Here is a 21,652-nt window from a genome sequence, read left to right as displayed (position 1 = left end):
GTATACACCATCCAAGATATTAAAATATTGTCAAGGCCCAACACGGCTGAATACTCTGAGGAGATGGCCTGTGAGGCGCCGCCTTTCAACTTTTCCCCCTTAGTATGGTGGTCAGTAACATGCGGGAGACTGCGGAGGGGTCATTTTTTTAATTGGGAACTGATGTGCTTTTACTCAATTCGGGAACCTCACAAGCCAAATTTGTAGTATTTTGCACGAATTGCAAGAGATGTTTACAAGTCGACGGTTGAAGTGTAAGCTCGTATTGAGCTTGCTAGAGACTGATTTGCCAAGCCTTCGATAGCTCAGTTGGTAGAGCGGAGGACTGTAGTGGTAAAACAGGCATCCTTAGGTCGCTGGTTCAAATGCGGCTCAAAGGACTTTTGCCAAATGCACATTTTATTGAATACTTGGAAAGTAAAATACTTGGAAAGTAAAATAACAGACAATTTATAATTATATTATATTTCATCACTGAAAATAGATGCCTTTTGCTTTGAGGCTGTGGCCACGTTATTTTTCTGTCCGACACCAATCTTGGTTGGTTTCCTGTGAGGTGTTTTGGATCCCCATCTCTTGCTATGAACTGACAAAACAGCAGAATCCCCTTGACAATCTTGATTTCTCAAGGGAAATGGGAGAACACCATACACCATCCAAGATATTAAAATATTGTCAAGGCCGAACACTGATGAATACTCTGAGGAGATGGCCTGTGAGGCGCAGCCTTTCAACTTTTCCTCCTTAGTATGGTGGTCAGTAACATGCGGGAGACTGCGGAGGCGGTCATTTTTTTAATTGGGAACTGATGTGCTTTTCTCAATTCGGGAACCTCACAAGCCAAATTTGTAGTATTTTGCACGAATTGCAAGAGATGTTTACAAGTCGACGGTTGAAGTGGAAGCTCGTATTGAGTTTGCTAGAGAATGATTTGCCAAGCCTTTGATAGCTCAGTTGGTAGAGCGGAGGACTGTAATGGTAAAACAGGCATCCTTAGGTCGCTGGTTCAAATCCAGCTCAAAGGACTTTCGCCAAATGCACATTTTATTGAATACTTGGAAAGTAAAATACTTGGAAAGTAAAATAACAGACAATTTATAATTATATTATATTTCATCACTGAAAATAGATGCCTTTTGCTTTGAGGCTGTGGCCACGTTATTTTTCTGTCCAACACGAACTTCATTGGTTTCCTGTCAGGTGTTTTGGATCCCCATCTCTTGCTATGAACTGGCAAAACAGCAGAATCCCCTTGACAATCTTGATTTCTCAAGGGAAATGAGAGAACACTATACACCATCCAAGATATTAAAATATTGTCAAGGCCCAACACGGCTGAATACTCTGAGGAGATGGCCTGTGAGGCGCCGCCTTTCAACTTTTCCCCCTTAGTATGGTGGTCATTAACATGCGGGAGACTGCGGAGGGGGTCATTTTTTTAATTGGGAACTGATGTGCTTTTACTCAATTCGGGAACGTCACAAGCCAAATTTGTAGTATTTTGCACGAATTGCAAGAGATGTTTACAAGTCGACGGTTGAAGTGGAAGCTCGTATTGAGTTTGCTAGAGAATGATTTGCCAAGCCTTCGATAGCTCAGTTGGTAGAGCAGAGGACTGTAGTGGTAAAACAGGCATCCTTAGGTCGCTGGTTCAAATCCAGATTGAAGGACTTTTGCCAAATGCAAATTTTATTGAATACTTGGAAAGTAAAATACTTGGAAAATAAAATAACAGACAATTTATAATTATATTATATTTCATCACTGAAAATAGATGCCTTTTGCTTTGAGGCTGTGGCCACGTTATGTTTCTGTCCAACACCAATCTTCATTGGTTTCCTGTGAGGTGATTTGGATCCCCATCTCTTGCTATGAACTGGCAAAACAGCAGAATCCCCTTGACAATCTTGATTTCTCAAGGGAAATGAGAGAACAGTATACACCATCCAAGATATTAAAATATTGTCAAGGCCCAACACAGCTGAATACATGAGGAGATGGCCTGTGAGGAGCCGCCTTTCAACTTTTCCCCCTTAGTATGGTGGTCAGTAACATGCGGGAGACTGCGGAGGGGGTCATTTTTTTAATTGGGAACTGATGTGCTTTTACTCAATTTGGGAACCTCACAAGCCAAATTTGTAGTATTTTGCACGAATTGCAAGAGATGTTTACAAGTCGACGGTTGAAGTGGAAGCTCGTATTGAGTTTGCTAGAGAATGATTTGCCAAGCCTTCGATAGCTCAGTTGGTAGAGCGGAGCACTGTAGTGGTTCAACAGGCATCCTTAGGTTGCTGGTTCAAATCCTGCTCGAAGGACTTTTGCCAAATGCAAATTTTATTGAATACTTGGAAAGTAAAATACTTGGAAAGTAAAATAACAGACAATTTATAATTATATTATATTTCATCACTGAAAATAGATGCCTGTTGCTTTGAGGCTGTGGCCACGTTATGTTTCTGTCCAACACGAATCTTCATTGGTTTCATGTGAGGTGTTTTGGATCCCCATCTCTTGCTATGAACTGGCAGAACAGCAGAATCCCCTTGACAATCTTGATTTCTCAAGGGAAATGAGAGAACACTATACACCATCCAAGATATTAAAATATTGTCAAGGCCCAACACGGCTGAATACTCTGAGGAGATGGCCTGTGAAGCGCCGCCTTTCAACTTTTCCTCCTTAGTATGGTGGTCAGTAACATGCGGGAGACTGCGGAGGGGGTCATTTTTTAAATTGGGAACTGATGTGCTTTTACTCAATTCGGGAACCTCACAAGCCAAATTTGTAGTATTTTGCACGAATTGCAAGAGATGTTTACAAGTCGACGGTTGAAGTGGAAGCTCGTATTGAGTTTGCTAGAGAATGATTTGCCAAGCCTTTGATAGCTCAGTTGGTAGAGCGGAGGACTGTAATGGTAAAACAGGCATCCTTAGGTCGCTGGTTCAAATCCGGCTCAAAGGACTTTTGCCAAATGCACATTTTATTGAATACTTGGAAAGTAAAATACTTAGAAAGTAAAATAACAGACAATTTATAATTATATTATATTTCATCACTGAAAATAGATGCCTTTTGCTTTGAGGCTGTGGCCACGTTATTTTTCTGTCCAACACGAATCTTCATTGGTTTCCTGTCAGGTGTTTTGGATCCCCATCTCTTGCTATGAACTGGCAAAACAGCAGAATACCCTTGACAATCTTGATTTCTCAAGGGAAATGAGAGAACACTATACACCATCCAAGATATTAAAATATTGTCAAGGCCCAACACGGCTGAATACTCTGAGGAGATGGCCTGTGAGGCGCCGCCTTTCAACTTTTCCCCCTTAGTATGGTGGTCATTAACATGCGGGAGACTGCGGAGGGGGTCATTTTTTTAATTGGGAACTGATGTGCTTTTACTCAATTCGGGAACGTCACAAGCCAAATTTGTAGTATTTTGCACGAATTGCAAGAGATGTTTACAAGTCGACGGTTGAAGTGGAAGCTCGTATTGAGTTTGCTAGAGAATGATTTGCCAAGCCTTCGATAGCTCAGTTGGTAGAGCGGAGGACTGTAGTGGTAAAACAGGCATCCTTAGGTCGCTGGTTCAAATCCGGCTCGAAGGACTTTTGCCAAATGCAAATTTTATTGAATACTTGGAAAGTAAAATACTTGGAAAATAAAATAACAGACAATTTATAATTATATTATATTTCATCACTGAAAATAGATGCCTTTTGCTTTGAGGCTGTGGCCACGTTATGTTTCTGTCCAACACCAATCTTCATTGGTTTCCTGTGAGGTGATTCGGATCCCCATCTCTTGCTATGAACTGGCAAAACAGCAGAATCCCCTTGACAATCTTGATTTCTCAAGGGAAATGAGAGAACAGTATACACCATCCAAGATATTAAAATATTGTCAAGGCCCAACACGGCTGAATACTCTGAGGAGATGGCCTGTGAGGAGCCGCCTTTCAACTTTTCCCCCTTAGTATGGTGGTCAGTAACATGCGGGAGACTGCGGAGGGGGTCATTTTTTTAATTGGGAACTGATGTGCTTTTACTCAATTCGGGAACGTCACAAGCCAAATTTGTAGTATTTTGCACGAATTGCAAGAGATGTTTACAAGTCGACGGTTGAAGTGGAAGCTCGTATTGAGTTTGCTAGAGAACGATTTGCCAAGCCTTCGATAGCTCAGTTGGTAGAGCGGAGGACTTTAGTGGTAAAACAGGCATCCTTAGGTCGCTGGTTCAAATCCGGCTCGAAGGACATTTGCCAAATGCACATTTTATTGAATACTTGGAAAGTAAAATACTTGGAAAGTAAAATAACAGACAATTTATAATTATATTATATTTCATCACTGAAAATAGATGCCTTTTGCTTTGAGGCTGTGGCCACGTTATTTTTCTGTCCGACACCAATCTTCGTTGGTTTCCTGTGAGGTATTTTGGATCCCCATCTCTTGCTATGAACTGACAAAACAGCAGAATCCCCTTGACAATCTTGATTTCTCAAGGAAAATGAGAGAACACTATACACCATCCAAGATATTAAAATATTGTCAAGGCCCAACGCGGCTGAATACTCTGAGGAGATGGCCCGTGAGGTGCCGCCTTTCAACTTTTCCCCCTTAGTATGGTGGTCAGTAACATGCGGAAGACTGCGGAGGGGGTCATTTTTTTAATTGGGAACTGATGTGCTTTTACTCAATTTGGGAACCTCACAAGCCAAATTTGTAGTATTTTGCACGAATTGCAAGAGATGTTTACAAGTCGACAGTTGAAGTGGAAGCTCGTATTGAGTTTGCTAGAGAATGATTTGCCAAGCCTTCGATAGCTCAGTTGGTAGAGCGGAGCACTGTAGTGGTAAAACAGGCATCCTTAGGTCGGTGGTTCAAATCTGGCTCAAAGGACTTTTGCCAAATGCACATTTTATTGAATACTTGGAAAGTAAAATACTTGGAAAGTAAAATAACAGACAATTTATAATTATATTATATTTCATTACTGAAAATAGATGCCTTTTGCTTTGAGGCTGTGGCCACGTTATTTTTCTGTCCAACACGAATCTTCATTGGTTTCCTGTCAGGTGTTTTGGATCCCCATCTCTTGCTATGAACTGGCAAAACAGCAGAATCCCCTTGACAATCTTGATTTCTCAAGGGAAATGAGAGAACACTATACACCATCCAAGATATTAAAATATTGTCAAGGCCCAACACGGCTGAATACTCTGAGGAGATGGCCTGTGAGGCGCCGCCTTTCAACTTTTCCCCCTTAGTATGGTGGTCATTAACATGCAGGAGACTGGGGAGGGGGTCATTTTTTTAATTGGGAACTGATGTGCTTTTACTCAATTCGGGAACCTCACAAGCCAAATTTGTAGTATTTTGCACGAATTGCAAGAGATGTTTACAAGTCGACGGTTGAAGTGGAAGCTCGTATTGAGTTTGCTAGAGAATGGTTTGCCAAGCCTTCGATAGCTCAGTTGGTAGAGCGGAGGACTGTAGTGGTAAAACAGGCATCCTTAGGTCGCTGGTTCAAATCCGGCTCGAAGGACTTTTGCCAAATGCAAATTTTATTGAATACTTGGAAAGTAAAATACTTGGAAAATAAAATAACAGACAATTTATAATTATATTATATTTCATCACTGAAAATAGATGCCTTTTGCTTTGAGGCTGTGGCCACGTTATGTTTCTGTCCAACACCAATCTTCATTGGTTTCCTGTGAGGTGATTCGGATCCCCATCTCTTGCTATGAACTGGCAAAACAGCAGAATCCCCTTGACAATCTTGATTTCTCAAGGGAAATGAGAGAACACTATACACCATCCAAGATATTAAAATATTGTCAAGGCCCAACACGGCTGAATACTCTGAGGAGATGGCCTGTGAGGCGCCGCCTTTCAACTTTTCCCCCTTAGTATGGTGGTCAGTAACATGCGGGAGACTGCGGAGGGGGTCATTTTTTTAATTGTGAACTGATGTGCTTTTACTCAATTCGGGAACCTCACAAGCCAAATTTGTAGTATTTTGCACGAATTGCAAGAGATGTTTGAATGTCGACGGTTGAAGTGGAAGCTCGTATTGAGCTTGCTAGAGACTGATTTGCCAAGCCTTCGATAGCTCAGTTGGTAGAGCAGAGGACTGTAGTGGTAAAACAGGCATCCTTAGGTCGCTGGTTCAAATCCAGATTGAAGGACTTTTGCCAAATGCAAATTTTATTGAATACTTGGAAAGTAAAATGCTTGGAAAATAAAATAACAGACAATTTATAATTATATTATATTTCATCACTGAAAATAGATGCCTTTTGCTTTGAGGCTGTCGCCACGTTATGTTTCTGTCCAACACCAATCTTCATTGGTTTCCTGTGAGGTGTTTTGGATCCCCATCTCTTGCTATGAACTGGCAAAACAGCAGAATCCCCTTGACAATCTTGATTTCTCAAGGGAAATGAGAGAACACTATACACCATCCAAGATATTAAAATATTGTCAAGGCCCAACACGGCTGAATACTCTGAGGAGATGGCCTGTGAGGCGCCGCCTTTCAACTTTTCCTCCTTAGTATGGTGGTCAGTAACATGCGGGAGACTGCGGAGGGGGTCATTTTTTTAATTGGGAACTGATGTGCTTTTACTCAATTCGGGAACCTCACAAGCCAAATTTGTAGTATTTTGTACGAATTGCAAGAGATGTTTACAAGTCGACGGTTGAAGTGGAAGCTCGAATTGAGCTTGCTAGAGAGCGGTTTGCCAAGCCTTCGATAGCTCAGTTAGTAGAACGGAGGACTGTAGTGGTAAAACAGGCATCCTTAGGTCGCTGGTTCAAATCCAGATTGAAGGACTTTTGCCAAATGCAAATTTTATTGAATACTTGGAAAGTAAAATGCTTGGAAAATAAAATAACAGACAATTTATAATTATATTATATTTCATCACTGAAAATAGATGCCTTTTGCTTTGAGGCTGTCGCCACGTTATGTTTCTGTCCAACACCAATCTTCATTGGTTTCCTGTGAGGTGTTTTGGATCCCCATCTCTTGCTATGAACTGGCAGAACAGCAGAATCCCCTTGACAATCTTGATTTCTCAAGGGAAATGAGAGAACACTATACACCATCCAAGATATTAAAATATTGTCAAGGCCCAACACGGCTGAATACTCTGAGGAGATGGCCTGTGAGGCGCCGCCTTTCAACTTTTCCTCCTTAGTATGGTGGTCAGTAACATGCGGGAGACTGCGGAGGGGGTCATTTTTTTAATTGGGAACTGATGTGCTTTTCTCAATTCGGGAACCTCACAAGCCAAATTTGTAGTATTTTGTACGAATTGCAAGAGATGTTTGCATGTCGACGGTTGAAGTGGAAGCTCGAATTGAGCTTGCTAGAGAACGGTTTGCCAAGCCTTCGATAGCTCAGTTGGTAGAGCGGAGGACTGTAATGGTAAAACTGGCATCCTTAGGTCGCTGGTTCAAATCCGGCTCAAAGGACTTTTGCCAAATGCACATTTTATTGAATACTTGGAAAGTAAAATACTTGGAAAGTAAAATAACAGACAATTTATAATTATATTATATTTCATCACTGAAAATAGATGCCTTTTGCTTTGAGGCTGTGGTCACGTTATTTTTCTGTCCGACACCAATCTTCGTTGGTTTCCTGTGAGGTGTTTTGGATCCCCATCTCTTGCTATGAACTGACAAAACAGCAGAATCCCCTTGACAATCTTGATTTCTCAAGGGAAATGGGAGAACACCATACACCATCCAAGATATTAAAATATTGTCAAGGCCGAACACTGATGAATACTCTGAGGAGATGGCCTGTGAGGCGCCGCCTTTCAACTTTTCCTCCTTAGTATGGTGGTCAGTAACATGCGGGAGACTGCGGAGGCGGTCATTTTTTTAATTGGGAACTGATGTGCTTTTCTCAATTCGGGAACCTCACAAGCCAAATTTGTAGTATTTTGTACGAATTGCAAGAGATGTTTGCATGTCGACGGTTGAAGTGGAAGCTCGAATTGAGCTTGCTAGAGAACGGTTTGCCAAGCCTTCGATAGCTCAGTTGGTAGAGGGGAGGACTGTAGTGGTAAAACAGGCATCCTTAGGTCGCTGGTTCAAACCCGGCTCGAAGGACTTTTGCCAAATGCAAATTTTATTGAATACTTGGAAAGTAAAATACTTGGAAAATAACATAACAGACAATTTATAATTATATTATATTTCATCACTGAAAATAGATGCCTTTTGCTTTGAGGCTGTGGCCACATTATTTTTCTGTCCAACACCAATCTTCTTTGGTTTCCTGTGAGGTGTTTTGGATCCCCATCTCTTGCTATGAACTGGCAAAACAGCATAATCCCCTTGACAATCTTGATTTCTCAAGGAAAATGAGAGAACACTATACACCATCCAAGATATTAAAATATTGTCAAGGCCCAACGCGGCTAAATACTCTGAGGAGATGGCCTGTGAGGTGCCGCCTTTCAACTTTTCCTCCTTAGTATGGTGGTCAGTAACATGCGGGAGACTGCGGAGGCGGTCATTTTTTTAATTGGGAACTGATGTGCTTTTCTCAATTCGGGAACCTCACAAGCCAAATTTGTAGTATTTTGTACGAATTGCAAGAGATGTTTGCATGTCGACGGTTGAAGTGGAAGCTCGAATTGAGCTTGCTAGAGAACGGTTTGCCAAGCCTTCGATAGCTCAGTTGGTAGAACGGAGGACTGTAGTGGTAAAACAGGCATCCTTAGGTCGCTGGTTCAAATCCAGATTGAAGGACTTTTGCCAAATGCAAATTTTATTGAATACTTGGAAAGTAAAATGCTTGGAAAATAAAATAACAGACAATTTATAATTATATTATATTTCATCACTGAAAATAGATGCCTTTTGCTTTGAGGCTGTCGCCACGTTATGTTTCTGTCCAACACCAATCTTCATTGGTTTCCTGTGAGGTGTTTTGGATCCCCATCTCTTGCTATGAACTGGCAGAACAGCAGAATCCCCTTGACAATCTTGATTTCTCAAGGGAAATGAGAGAACACTATACACCATCCAAGATATTAAAATATTGTCAAGGCCCAACACGGCTGAATACTCTGAGGAGATGGCCTGTGAGGCACCGCCTTTCAACTTTTCCTCCTTAGTATGGTGGTCAGTAACATGCGGGAGACTGCGGAGGGGGTCATTTTTTAAATTGGGAACTGATGTGCTTTTACTCAATTCGGGAACCTCACAAGCCAAATTTGTAGTATTTTGCACGAATTGCAAGAGATGTTTACAAGTCGACGGTTGAAGTGGAAGCTCGTATTGAGTTTGCTAGAGAATGATTTGCCAAGCCTTTGATAGCTCAGTTGGTAGAGCGGAGGACTGTAATGGTAAAACAGGCATCCTTAGGTCGCTGGTTCAAATCCGGCTCAAAGGACTTTTGCCAAATGCACATTTTATTGAATACTTGGAAAGTAAAATACTTGGAAAGTAAAATAACAGACAATTTATAATTATATTATATTTCATCACTGAAAATAGATGCCTTTTGCTTTGAGGCTGTGGCCACGTTATTTTTCTGTCCAACACGAATCTTCATTGGTTTCCTGTCAGGTGTTTTGGATCCCCATCTCTTGCTATGAACTGGCAAAACAGCAGAATCCCCTTGACAATCTTGATTTCTCAAGGGAAATGAGAGAACACTATACACCATCCAAGATATTAAAATATTGTCAAGGCCCAACACGGCTGAATACTCTGAGGAGATGGCCTGTGAGGCGCCGCCTTTCAACTTTTCCCCCTTAGTATGGTGGTCATTAACATGCGGGAGACTGCGGAGGGGGTCATTTTTTTAATTGGGAACTGATGTGCTTTTACTCAATTCGGGAACGTCACAAGCCAAATTTGTAGTATTTTGCACGAATTGCAAGAGATGTTTACAAGTCGACGGTTGAAGTGGAAGCTCGTATTGAGTTTGCTAGAGAATGATTTGTCAAGCCTTGGATAGCTCAGTTGGTAGAGCGGAGGACTGTAGTGGTAAAACTGGCATCCTTAGGTCGCTGGTTCAAATCCGGCTCGAAGGACTTTTGCCAAATGCAAATTTTATTGAATACTTGGAAAGTAAAATACTTGGAAAATAAAATAACAGACAATTTATAATTATATTATATTTCATCACTGAAAATAGATGCCTTTTGCTTTGAGGCTGTGGCCACGTTATGTTTCTGTCCAACACCAATCTTCATTGGTTTCCTGTGAGGTGATTCGGATCCCCATCTCTTGCTATGAACTGGCAAAACAGCAGAATCCCCTTGACAATCTTGATTTCTCAAGGGAAATGAGAGAACAGTATACACCATCCAAGATATTAAAATATTGTCAAGGCCCAACACGGCTGAATACTCTGAGGAGATGGCCTGTGAGGAGCCGCCTTTCAACTTTTCCCCCTTAGTATGGTGGTCAGTAACATGCGGGAGACTGCGGAGGGGGTCATTTTTTTAATTGGGAACTGATGTGCTTTTACTCAATTCGGGAACGTCACAAGCCAAATTTGTAGTATTTTGCACGAATTGCAAGAGATGTTTACAAGTCGACGGTTGAAGTGGAAGCTCGTATTGAGTTTGCTAGAGAACGATTTGCCAGGCCTTCGATAGCTCAGTTGGTAGAGCGGAGGACTTTAGTGGTAAAACAGGCATCCTTAGGTCGCTGGTTCAAATCCGGCTCGAATGACATTTGCCAAATGCACATTTTATTGAATACTTGGAAAGTAAAATACTTGGAAAGTAAAATAACAGACAATTTATAATTATATTATATTTCATCACTGAAAATAGATGCCTTTTGCTTTGAGGCTGTGGCCACGTTATTTTTCTGTCCGACACCAATCTTCGTTGGTTTCCTGTGAGGTATTTTGGATCCCCATCTCTTGCTATGAACTGACAAAACAGCAGAATCCTCTTGACAATCTTGATTTCTCAAGGAAAATGAGAGAACACTATACACCATCCAAGATATTAAAATATTGTCAAGGCCCAACGCGGCTGAATACTCTGAGGAGATGGCCTGTGAGGTGCCGCCTTTCAACTTTTCCCCCTTAGTATGGTGGTCAGTAACATGCGGGAGACTGCGGAGGGGGTCATTTTTTTAATTGGGAACTGATGTGCTTTTACTCAATTTGGGAACCTCACAAGCCAAATTTGTAGTATTTTGCACGAATTGCAAGAGATGTTTACAAGTCGACGGTTGAAGTGGAAGCTCGTATTGAGTTTGCTAGAGAATGATTTGCCAAGCCTTCGATAGCTCAGTTGGTAGAGCGGAGCACTGTAATGGTAAAACAGGCATCCTTAGGTCGCTGGTTCAAATCCGGCTCAAAGGACTTTTGCCAAATGCACATTTTATTGAATACTTGGAAAGTAAAATACTTGGAAAGTAAAATAACAGACAATTTATAATTATATTATATTTCATCACTGAAAATAGATGCCTTTTGCTTTGAGGCTGTGGCCACGTTATTTTTCTGTCCAACACGAATCTTCATTGGTTTCCTGTCAGGTGTTTTGGATCCCCATCTCTTGCTATGAACTGGCAAAACAGCAGAATCCCCTTGACAATCTTGATTTCTCAAGGGAAATGAGAGAACACTATACACCATCCAAGATATTAAAATATTGTCAAGGCCCAACACGGCTGAATACTCTGAGGAGATGGCCTGTGAGGCGCCGCCTTTCAACTTTTCCCCCTTAGTATGGTGGTCATTAACATGCGGGAGACTGCGGAGGGGGTCATTTTTTTAATTGGGAACTGATGTGCTTTTACTCAATTCGGGAACGTCACAAGCCAAATTTGTAGTATTTTGCACGAATTGCAAGAGATGTTTACAAGTCGACGGTTGAAGTGGAAGCTCGTATTGAGTTTGCTAGAGAATGATTTGTCAAGCCTTCGATAGCTCAGTTGGTAGAGCGGAGGACTGTAGTGGTAAAACGGGCATCCTTAGGTCGCTGGTTCAAATCCGGCTCGAAGGACTTTTGCCAAATGCAAATTTTATTGAATACTTGGAAAGTAAAATACTTGGAAAGTAAAATAACAGACAATTTATAATTATATTATATTTCATCACTGAAAATAGATGCCTTTTGCTTTGAGGCTGTGGCCACGTTATTTTTCTGTCCGACACCAATCTTCGTTGGTTTCCTGTGAGGTATTTTGGATCCCCATCTCTTGCTATGAACTGACAAAACAGCAGAATCCTCTTGACAATCTTGATTTCTCAAGGGAAATGAGAGAACACTATACACCATCCAAGATATTAAAATATTGTCAAGGCCCAACACGGCTGAATACTCTGAGGAGATGGCCTGTGAGGAGCCGCCTTTCAACTTTTCCCCCTTAGTATGGTGGTCAGTAACATGCGGGAGACTGCGGAGGGGGTCATTTTTTTAATTGGGAACTGATGTGCTTTTACTCAATTCGGGAACGTCACAAGCCAAATTTGTAGTATTTTGCACGAATTGCAAGAGATGTTTACAAGTCGACGGTTGAAGTGGAAGCTCGTATTGAGTTTGCTAGAGAATGATTTGTCAAGCCTTCGATAGCTCAGTTGGTAGAGCGGAGGACTGTAGTGGTAAAACTGGCATCCTTAGGTCGCTGGGTCAAATCCGGCTCGAAGGACTTTTGCCAAATGCAAATTTTATTGAATACTTGGAAAGTAAAATACTTGGAAAATAAAATAACAGACAATTTATAATTATATTATATTTCATCACTGAAAATAGATGCCTTTTGCTTTGAGGCTGTGGCCACGTTATGTTTCTGTCCAACACCAATCTTCATTGGTTTCCTGTGAGGTGATTCGGATCCCCATCTCTTGCTATGAACTGGCAAAACAGCAGAATCCCCTTGACAATCTTGATTTCTCAAGGGAAATGAGAGAACAGTATACACCATCCAAGATATTAAAATATTGTCAAGGCCCAACACGGCTGAATACTCTGAGGAGATGGCCTGTGAGGAGCCGCCTTTCAACTTTTCCCCCTTAGTATGGTGGTCAGTAACATGCGGGAGACTGCGGAGGGGGTCATTTTTTTAATTGGGAACTGATGTGCTTTTACTCAATTCGGGAACGTCACAAGCCAAATTTGTAGTATTTTGCACGAATTGCAAGAGATGTTTACAAGTCGACGGTTGAAGTGGAAGCTCGTATTGAGTTTGCTAGAGAACGATTTGCCAGGCCTTCGATAGCTCAGTTGGTAGAGCGGAGGACTTTAGTGGTAAAACAGGCATCCTTAGGTCGCTGGTTCAAATCCGGCTCGAATGACATTTGCCAAATGCACATTTTATTGAATACTTGGAAAGTAAAATACTTGGAAAGTAAAATAACAGACAATTTATAATTATATTATATTTCATCACTGAAAATAGATGCCTTTTGCTTTGAGGCTGTGGCCACGTTATTTTTCTGTCCGACACCAATCTTCGTTGGTTTCCTGTGAGGTATTTTGGATCCCCATCTCTTGCTATGAACTGACAAAACAGCAGAATCCTCTTGACAATCTTGATTTCTCAAGGAAAATGAGAGAACACTATACACCATCCAAGATATTAAAATATTGTCAAGGCCCAACGCGGCTGAATACTCTGAGGAGATGGCCTGTGAGGTGCCGCCTTTCAACTTTTCCCCCTTAGTATGGTGGTCAGTAACATGCGGGAGACTGCGGAGGGGGTCATTTTTTTAATTGGGAACTGATGTGCTTTTACTCAATTTGGGAACCTCACAAGCCAAATTTGTAGTATTTTGCACGAATTGCAAGAGATGTTTACAAGTCGACGGTTGAAGTGGAAGCTCGTATTGAGTTTGCTAGAGAATGATTTGCCAAGCCTTCGATAGCTCAGTTGGTAGAGCGGAGCACTGTAATGGTAAAACAGGCATCCTTAGGTCGCTGGTTCAAATCCGGCTCAAAGGACTTTTGCCAAATGCACATTTTATTGAATACTTGGAAAGTAAAATACTTGGAAAGTAAAATAACAGACAATTTATAATTATATTATATTTCATCACTGAAAATAGATGCCTTTTGCTTTGAGGCTGTGGCCACGTTATTTTTCTGTCCAACACGAATCTTCATTGGTTTCCTGTCAGGTGTTTTGGATCCCCATCTCTTGCTATGAACTGGCAAAACAGCAGAATCCCCTTGACAATCTTGATTTCTCAAGGGAAATGAGAGAACACTATACACCATCCAAGATATTAAAATATTGTCAAGGCCCAACACGGCTGAATACTCTGAGGAGATGGCCTGTGAGGCGCCGCCTTTCAACTTTTCCCCCTTAGTATGGTGGTCATTAACATGCGGGAGACTGCGGAGGGGGTCATTTTTTTAATTGGGAACTGATGTGCTTTTACTCAATTCGGGAACGTCACAAGCCAAATTTGTAGTATTTTGCACGAATTGCAAGAGATGTTTACAAGTCGACGGTTGAAGTGGAAGCTCGTATTGAGTTTGCTAGAGAATGATTTGTCAAGCCTTCGATAGCTCAGTTGGTAGAGCGGAGGACTGTAGTGGTAAAACGGGCATCCTTAGGTCGCTGGTTCAAATCCGGCTCGAAGGACTTTTGCCAAATGCAAATTTTATTGAATACTTGGAAAGTAAAATACTTGGAAAATAAAATAACAGACAATTTATAATTATATTATATTTCATCACTGAAAATAGATGCCTTTTGCTTTGAGGCTGTGGCCACGTTATGTTTCTGTCCAACACCAATCTTCATTGGTTTCCTGTGAGGTGATTCGGATCCCCATCTCTTGCTATGAACTGGCAAAACAGCAGAATCCCCTTGACAATCTTGATTTCTCAAGGGAAATGAGAGAACAGTATACACCATCCAAGATATTAAAATATTGTCAAGGCCCAACACGGCTGAATACTCTGAGGAGATGGCCTGTGAGGAGCCGCCTTTCAACTTTTCCCCCTTAGTATGGTGGTCAGTAACATGCGGGAGACTGCGGAGGGGGTCATTTTTTTAATTGGGAACTGATGTGCTTTTACTCAATTCGGGAACGTCACAAGCCAAATTTGTAGTATTTTGCACGAATTGCAAGAGATGTTTACAAGTCGACGGTTGAAGTGGAAGCTCGTATTGAGTTTGCTAGAGAATGATTTGCCAGGCCTTCGATAGCTCAGTTGGTAGAGCGGAGGACTTTAGTGGTAAAACAGGCATCCTTAGGTCGCTGGTTCAAATCCGGCTCGAATGACATTTGCCAAATGCACATTTTATTGAATACTTGGAAAGTAAAATACTTGGAAAGTAAAATAACAGACAATTTATAATTATATTATATTTCATCACTGAAAATAGATGCCTTTTGCTTTGAGGCTGTGGCCACGTTATTTTTCTGTCCGACACCAATCTTCGTTGGTTTCCTGTGAGGTATTTTGGATCCCCATCTCTTGCTATGAACTGACAAAACAGCAGAATCCTCTTGACAATCTTGATTTCTCAAGGAAAATGAGAGAACACTATACACCATCCAAGATATTAAAATATTGTCAAGGCCCAACGCGGCTGAATACTCTGAGGAGATGGCCTGTGAGGTGCCGCCTTTCAACTTTTCCCCCTTAGTATGGTGGTCAGTAACATGCGGGAGACTGCGGAGGGGGTCATTTTTTTAATTGGGAACTGATGTGCTTTTACTCAATTTGGGAACCTCACAAGCCAAATTTGTAGTATTTTGCACGAATTGCAAGAGATGTTTACAAGTCGACGGTTGAAGTGGAAGCTCGTATTGAGTTTGCTAGAGAATGATTTGCCAAGCCTTCGATAGCTCAGTTGGTAGAGCGGAGCACTGTAGTGGTACAACAGGCATCCTTAGGTTGCTGGTTCAAATCCCGCTCGAAGGACTTTTGCCAAATGCAAATTTTATTGAATACTTGGAAAGTAAAATACTTGGAAAGTAAAATAACAGACAATTTATAATTATATTATATTTAATCACTGAAAATAGATGCCTGTTGCTTTGAGGCTGTGGCCACGTTATGTTTCTGTCCAACTCGAATCTTCATTGGTTTCATGTGAGGTGTTTTGGATCCCCATCTCTTGCTATGAACTGGCAGAACAGCAGAATCCCCTTGACAATCTTGATTTATCAAGGGAAATGAGAGAACACTATACACCATCCAAGATATTAAAATATTGTCAAGGCCCAACACGGCTGAATACTCTGAGGAGATGGCCTGTGAGGCGCCGTCTTTCAACTTTTCCTCCTTAGTATGGTGGTCAGTAACATGCGGGAGACTGCGGAGGGGGTCATTTTTTAAATTGGGAACTGATGTGCTTTTACTCAATTCGGGAACCTCACAAGCCAAATTTGTAGTATTTTGCACGAATTGCAAGAGATGTTTACAAGTCGACGGTTGAAGTGGAAGCTCGTATTGAGTTTGCTAGAGAATGATTTGCCAAGCCTTTGATAGCTCAGTTGGTAGAGCGGAGGACTGTAGTGGTAAAACAGGCATCCTTAGGTCGCTGGTTCAAATCCGGCTCGAACGACTTTTGCCAAATGCACATTTTATTGAATACTTGGAAAGTAAAATACTTGGAAAGTAAAATAACAGACAATTTATAATTATATTATATTTCATCACTGAAAATAGATGCCTTTTGCTTTGAGGCTGTGGCCACGTTATTTTTCTGTCCAACACGAATCTTCATTGGTTTCCTGTCAGGTGTTTTGGATCCCCATCTCTTGCTATGAACTGGCAAAACAGCAGAATCCCCTTGACAATCTTGATTTCTCAAGGGAAATGAGAGAACACTATACACCATCCAAGATATTAAAATATTGTCAAGGCCCAACACGGCTGAATACTCTGAGGAGATGGCCTGTGAGGCGCCGCCTTTCAACTTTTCCCCCTTAGTATGGTGGTCAGTAACATGCGGGAGACTGCGGAGGGGGTCATTTTTTTAATTGTGAACTGATGTGCTTTTACTCAATTCGGGAACCTCACAAGCCAAATTTGTAGTATTTTGCACGAATTGCAAGAGATGTTTGAATGTCGACGGTTGAAGTGGAAGCTCGTATTGAGCTTGCTAGAGACTGATTTGCCAAGCCTTCGATAGCTCAGTTGGTAGAGCAGAGGACTGTAGTGGTAAAACAGGCATCCTTAGGTCGCTGGTTCAAATCCAGATTGAAGGACTTTTGCTAAATGCAAATTTTATTGAATACTTGGAAAGTAAAATGCTTGGAAAATAAAATAACAGACAATTTATAATTATATTATATTTCATCACTGAAAATAGATGCCTTTTGCTTTGAGGCTGTCGCCACGTTATGTTTCTGTCCAACACCAATCTTCATTGGTTTCCTGTGAGGTGTTTTGGATCCCCATCTCTTGCTATGAACTGGCAAAACAGCAGAATCCCCTTGACAATCTTGATTTCTCAAGGGAAATGAGAGAACACTATACACCATCCAAGATATTAAAATATTGTCAAGGCCCAACGCGGCTGAATACTCTGAGGAGATGGCCTGTGAGGTGCCGCCTTTCAACTTTTCCCCCTTAGTATGGTGGTCAGTAACATGCGGGAGACTGCGGAGGGGGTCATTTTTTTAATTGGGAACTGATGTGCTTTTACTCAATTCGGGAACCTCACAAGCCAAATTTGTAGTATTTTGCACGAATTGCAAGAGATGTTTACAAGTCGACGGTTGAAGTGGAAGCTCGTATTGAGTTTGCTAGAGTTGATTTGCCAAGCCTTCTATAGCTCAGTTGGTAGAGCGGACAGGCATCCTTAGGTCACTGGTTCAAATCCGGCTCAAAGGACTTTTGCCAAATGCACATTTTATTGAATACTTGGAAAGTAAAATACTTGGAAAGTAAAATAACAGACAATTTATAATTATATTATATTTCATCACTGAAAATAGATGCCTTTTGCTTTGAGGCTGTGGCCACGTTATTTTTCTGTCCGACACCAATCTTCGTTGGTTTCCTGTGAGGTGTTTTGGATCCCCATCTCTTGCTATGAACTGACAAAACAGCAGAATCCCCTTGACAATCTTGATTTCTCAAGGGAAATGGGAGAACACCATACACCATCCAAGATATTAAAATATTGTCAAGGCCGAACACTGATGAATACTCTGAGGAGATGGCCTGTGAGGCGCCGCCTTTCAACTTTTCCTCCTTAGTATGGTGGTCAGTAACATGCGGGAGACTGCGGAGGCGGTCATTTTTTTAATTGGGAACTGATGTGCTTTTCTCAATTCGGGAACCTCACAAGCCAAATTTGTAGTATTTTGTACGAATTGCAAGAGATGTTTGCATGTCGACGGTTGAAGTGGAAGCTCGAATTGAGCTTGCTAGAGAACGGTTTGCCAAGCCTTCGATAGCTCAGTTGGTAGAGCGGAGGACTGTAATGGTAAAACTGGCATCCTTAGGTCGCTGGTTCAAATCGGGCTCAAAGGACTTTTGCCAAATGCACATTTTATTGAATACTTGGAAAGTAAAATACTTGGAAAGTAAAATAACAGACAATTTATAATTATATTATATTTCATCACTGAAAATAGATGCCTTTTGCTTTGAGGCTGTGGTCACGTTATTTTTCTGTCCGACACCAATCTTCGTTGGTTTCCTGTGAGGTGTTTTGGATCCCCATCTCTTGCTATGAACTGACAAAACAGCAGAATCCCCTTGACAATCTTGATTTCTCAAGGGAAATGGGAGAACACCATACACCATCCAAGATATTAAAATATTGTCAAGGCCGAACACTGATGAATACTCTGAGGAGATGGCCTGTGAGGCGCCGCCTTTCAACTTTTCCTCCTTAGTATGGTGGTCAGTAACATGCGGGAGACTGCGGAGGCGGTCATTTTTTTAATTGGGAACTGATGTGCTTTTCTCAATTCGGGAACCTCACAAGCCAAATTTGTAGTATTTTGTACGAATTGCAAGAGATGTTTGCATGTCGACGGTTGAAGTGGAAGCTCGAATTGAGCTTGCTAGAGAACGGTTTGCCAAGCCTTCGATAGCTCAGTTGGTAGAGGGGAGGACTGTAGTGGTAAAACAGGCATCCTTAGGTCGCTGGTTCAAACCCGGCTCGAAGGACTTTTGCCAAATGCAAATTTTATTGAATACTTGGAAAGTAAAATACTTGGAAAATAACATAACAGACAATTTATAATTATATTATATTTCATCACTGAAAATAGATGCCTTTTGCTTTGAGGCTGTGGCCACATTATTTTTCTGTCCAACACCAATCTTCTTTGGTTTCCTGTGAGGTGTTTTGGATCCCCATCTCTTGCTATGAACTGGCAAAACAGCATAATCCCCTTGACAATCTTGATTTCTCAAGGAAAATGAGAGAACACTATACACCATCCAAGATATTAAAATATTGTCAAGGCCCAACGCGGCTAAATACTCTGAGGAGATGGCTTGTGAGGTGCCGCCTTTCAACTTTTCCTCCTTAGTATGGTGGTCAGTAACATGCGGGAGACTGCGGAGGCGGTCATTTTTTTAATTGGGAACTGATGTGCTTTTCTCAATTCGGGAACCTCACAAGCCAAATTTGTAGTATTTTGTACGAATTGCAAGAGATGTTTGCATGTCGACGGTTGAAGTGGAAGCTCGAATTGAGCTTGCTAGAGAACGGTTTGCCAAGCCTTCGATAGCTCAGTTGGTAGAACGGAGGACTGTAGTGGTAAAACAGGCATCCTTAGGTCGCTGGTTCAAATCCAGATTGAAGGACTTTTGCCAAATGCAAATTTTATTGAATACTTGGAAAGTAAAATGCTTGGAAAATAAAATAACAGACAATTTATAATTATATTATATTTCATCACTGAAAATAGATGCCTTTTGCTTTGAGGCTGTCGCCACGTTATGTTTCTGTCCAACACCAATCTTCATTGGTTTCCTGTGAGGTGTTTTGGATCCCCATCTCTTGCTATGAACTGGCAGAACAGCAGAATCCCCTTGACAATCTTGATTTCTCAAGGGAAATGAGAGAACACTATACACCATCCAAGATATTAAAATATTGTCAAGGCCCAACACGGCTGAATACTCTGAGGAGATGGCCTGTGAGGTGCCGCCTTTCAACTTTTCCTCCTTAGTATGGTGGTCAGTAACATGCGGGAGACTGCGGAGGGGGTCATTTTTTAAATTGGGAACTGATGTGCTTTTACTCAATTCGGGAACCTCACAAGCCAAATTTGTAGTATTTTGCACGAATTGCAAGAGATGTTTACAAGTCGACGGTTGAAGTGGAAGCTCGTATTGAGTTTGCTAGAGAATGATTTGCCAAGCCTTTGATAGCTCAGTTAGTAGAGCGGAGGACTGTAATGGTAAAACAGGCATCCTTAGGTCGCTGGTTCAAATCCGGCTCAAAGGACTTTTGCCAAATGCACATTTTATTGAATACTTGGAAAGTAAAATACTTGGAAAGTAAAATAACAGACAATTTATAATTATATTATATTTCATCACTGAAAATAGATGCCTTTTGCTTTGAGGCTGTGGCCACGTTATTTTTCTGTCCAACACGAATCTTCATTGGTTTCCTGTCAGGTGTTTTGGATCCCCATCTCTTGCTATGAACTGGCAAAACAGCAGAATCCCCTTGACAATCTTGATTTCTCAAGGGAAATGAGAGAACACTATACACCATCCAAGATATTAAAATATTGTCAAGGCCCAACACGGCTGAATACTCTGAGGAGATGGCCTGTGAGGCGCCGCCTTTCAACTTTTCCCCCTTAGTATGGTGGTCATTAACATGCGGGAGACTGCGGAGGGGGTCATTTTTTTAATTGGGAACTGATGTGCTTTTACTCAATTCGGGAACCTCACAAGCCAAATTTGTAGTATTTTGCACGAATTGCAAGAGATGTTTACAAGTCGACGGTTGAAGTGGAAGCTCGTATTGAGTTTGCTAGAGAATGATTTGCCAAGCCTTCGATAGCTCAGTTGGTAGAGCGGAGGACTGTAGTGGTAAAACAGGCATCCTTAGGTCGCTGGTTCAAATCCGGCTCGAAGGACTTTTGCCAAATGCAAATTTTATTGAATACTTGGAAAGTAAAATACTTGGAAAATAAAATAACAGACAATTTATAATTATATTATATTTCATCACTGAAAATAGATGCCTTTTGCTTTGAGGCTGTGGCCACGTTATGTTTCTGTCCAACACCAATCTTCATTGGTTTCCTGTGAGGTGATTCAGATCCCCATCTCTTGCTATGAACTGGCAAAACAGCAGAATCCCCTTGACAATCTTGATTTCTCAAGGGAAATGAGAGAACAGTATACACCATCCAAGATATTAAAATATTGTCAAGGCCCAACACGGCTGAATACTCTGAGGAAATGGCCTGTGAGGCGCCGCCTTTCAACTTTTCCCCCTTAGTATGGTGGTCATTAAAATGCGGGAGACTGCGGAGGGGGTCATTTTTTTAATTGGGAACTGATGTGCTTTTACTCAATTCGGGAACCTCACAAGCCAAATTTATAGTATTTTGCACGAATTGCAAGAGATGTTTACAAGTCGACGGTTGAAGTGTAAGCTCGTATTGAGCTTGCTAGAGACTGATTTGCCAAGCCTTCGATAGCTCAGTTGGTAGAGCGGAGGACTGTAGGGTAAAACAGGCATCCTTAGGTCGCTGGTT

General features: G+C 41.5%; 8 non-coding genes across 8 annotated transcripts; all 8 read left to right on the top strand.

Moving 5' to 3' along the window:
• The first annotated feature begins 939 nt into the window (after nucleotides 1–939).
• Nucleotides 940–1,025, top strand: TRNAY-GUA (transfer RNA tyrosine (anticodon GUA)). The gene is given in 2 exon segments: nucleotides 940–976; nucleotides 990–1,025. It is a non-coding gene; the product is annotated as a tRNA-Tyr (tRNA).
• A 1,850-nt stretch (nucleotides 1,026–2,875) lies between these two features.
• TRNAY-GUA (transfer RNA tyrosine (anticodon GUA)) lies at nucleotides 2,876–2,961 on the top strand. Its single transcript is given in 2 exon segments — nucleotides 2,876–2,912; nucleotides 2,926–2,961. It is a non-coding gene; the product is annotated as a tRNA-Tyr (tRNA).
• Nucleotides 2,962–3,521: 560 nt separating this feature from the next.
• Nucleotides 3,522–3,607, top strand: TRNAY-GUA (transfer RNA tyrosine (anticodon GUA)). The gene is given in 2 exon segments: nucleotides 3,522–3,558; nucleotides 3,572–3,607. It is a non-coding gene; the product is annotated as a tRNA-Tyr (tRNA).
• A 1,852-nt stretch (nucleotides 3,608–5,459) lies between these two features.
• Nucleotides 5,460–5,545, top strand: TRNAY-GUA (transfer RNA tyrosine (anticodon GUA)). The gene is given in 2 exon segments: nucleotides 5,460–5,496; nucleotides 5,510–5,545. It is a non-coding gene; the product is annotated as a tRNA-Tyr (tRNA).
• Nucleotides 5,546–9,332: 3,787 nt separating this feature from the next.
• On the top strand, nucleotides 9,333–9,418 carry TRNAY-GUA (transfer RNA tyrosine (anticodon GUA)). Its single transcript is given in 2 exon segments — nucleotides 9,333–9,369; nucleotides 9,383–9,418. It is a non-coding gene; the product is annotated as a tRNA-Tyr (tRNA).
• A 2,498-nt stretch (nucleotides 9,419–11,916) lies between these two features.
• TRNAY-GUA (transfer RNA tyrosine (anticodon GUA)) lies at nucleotides 11,917–12,002 on the top strand. The gene is given in 2 exon segments: nucleotides 11,917–11,953; nucleotides 11,967–12,002. It is a non-coding gene; the product is annotated as a tRNA-Tyr (tRNA).
• A 2,498-nt stretch (nucleotides 12,003–14,500) lies between these two features.
• TRNAY-GUA (transfer RNA tyrosine (anticodon GUA)) lies at nucleotides 14,501–14,586 on the top strand. Its single transcript is given in 2 exon segments — nucleotides 14,501–14,537; nucleotides 14,551–14,586. It is a non-coding gene; the product is annotated as a tRNA-Tyr (tRNA).
• Nucleotides 14,587–20,939: 6,353 nt separating this feature from the next.
• On the top strand, nucleotides 20,940–21,025 carry TRNAY-GUA (transfer RNA tyrosine (anticodon GUA)). The gene is given in 2 exon segments: nucleotides 20,940–20,976; nucleotides 20,990–21,025. It is a non-coding gene; the product is annotated as a tRNA-Tyr (tRNA).
• The last annotated feature ends 627 nt before the right edge of the window (nucleotides 21,026–21,652 follow it).

The sequence above is a fragment of the Ambystoma mexicanum genome, chromosome 1p (genome assembly GCF_040938575.1).
Source record: "Ambystoma mexicanum isolate Mex_15411 chromosome 1p, UKY_AmexF1_1, whole genome shotgun sequence".
NCBI classification, from domain to species: domain Eukaryota; kingdom Metazoa; phylum Chordata; class Amphibia; order Caudata; family Ambystomatidae; genus Ambystoma; species Ambystoma mexicanum.
Note: the sequence above shows the minus strand (reverse complement) of the source record. Positions and strands in the feature narration are given on the sequence as shown.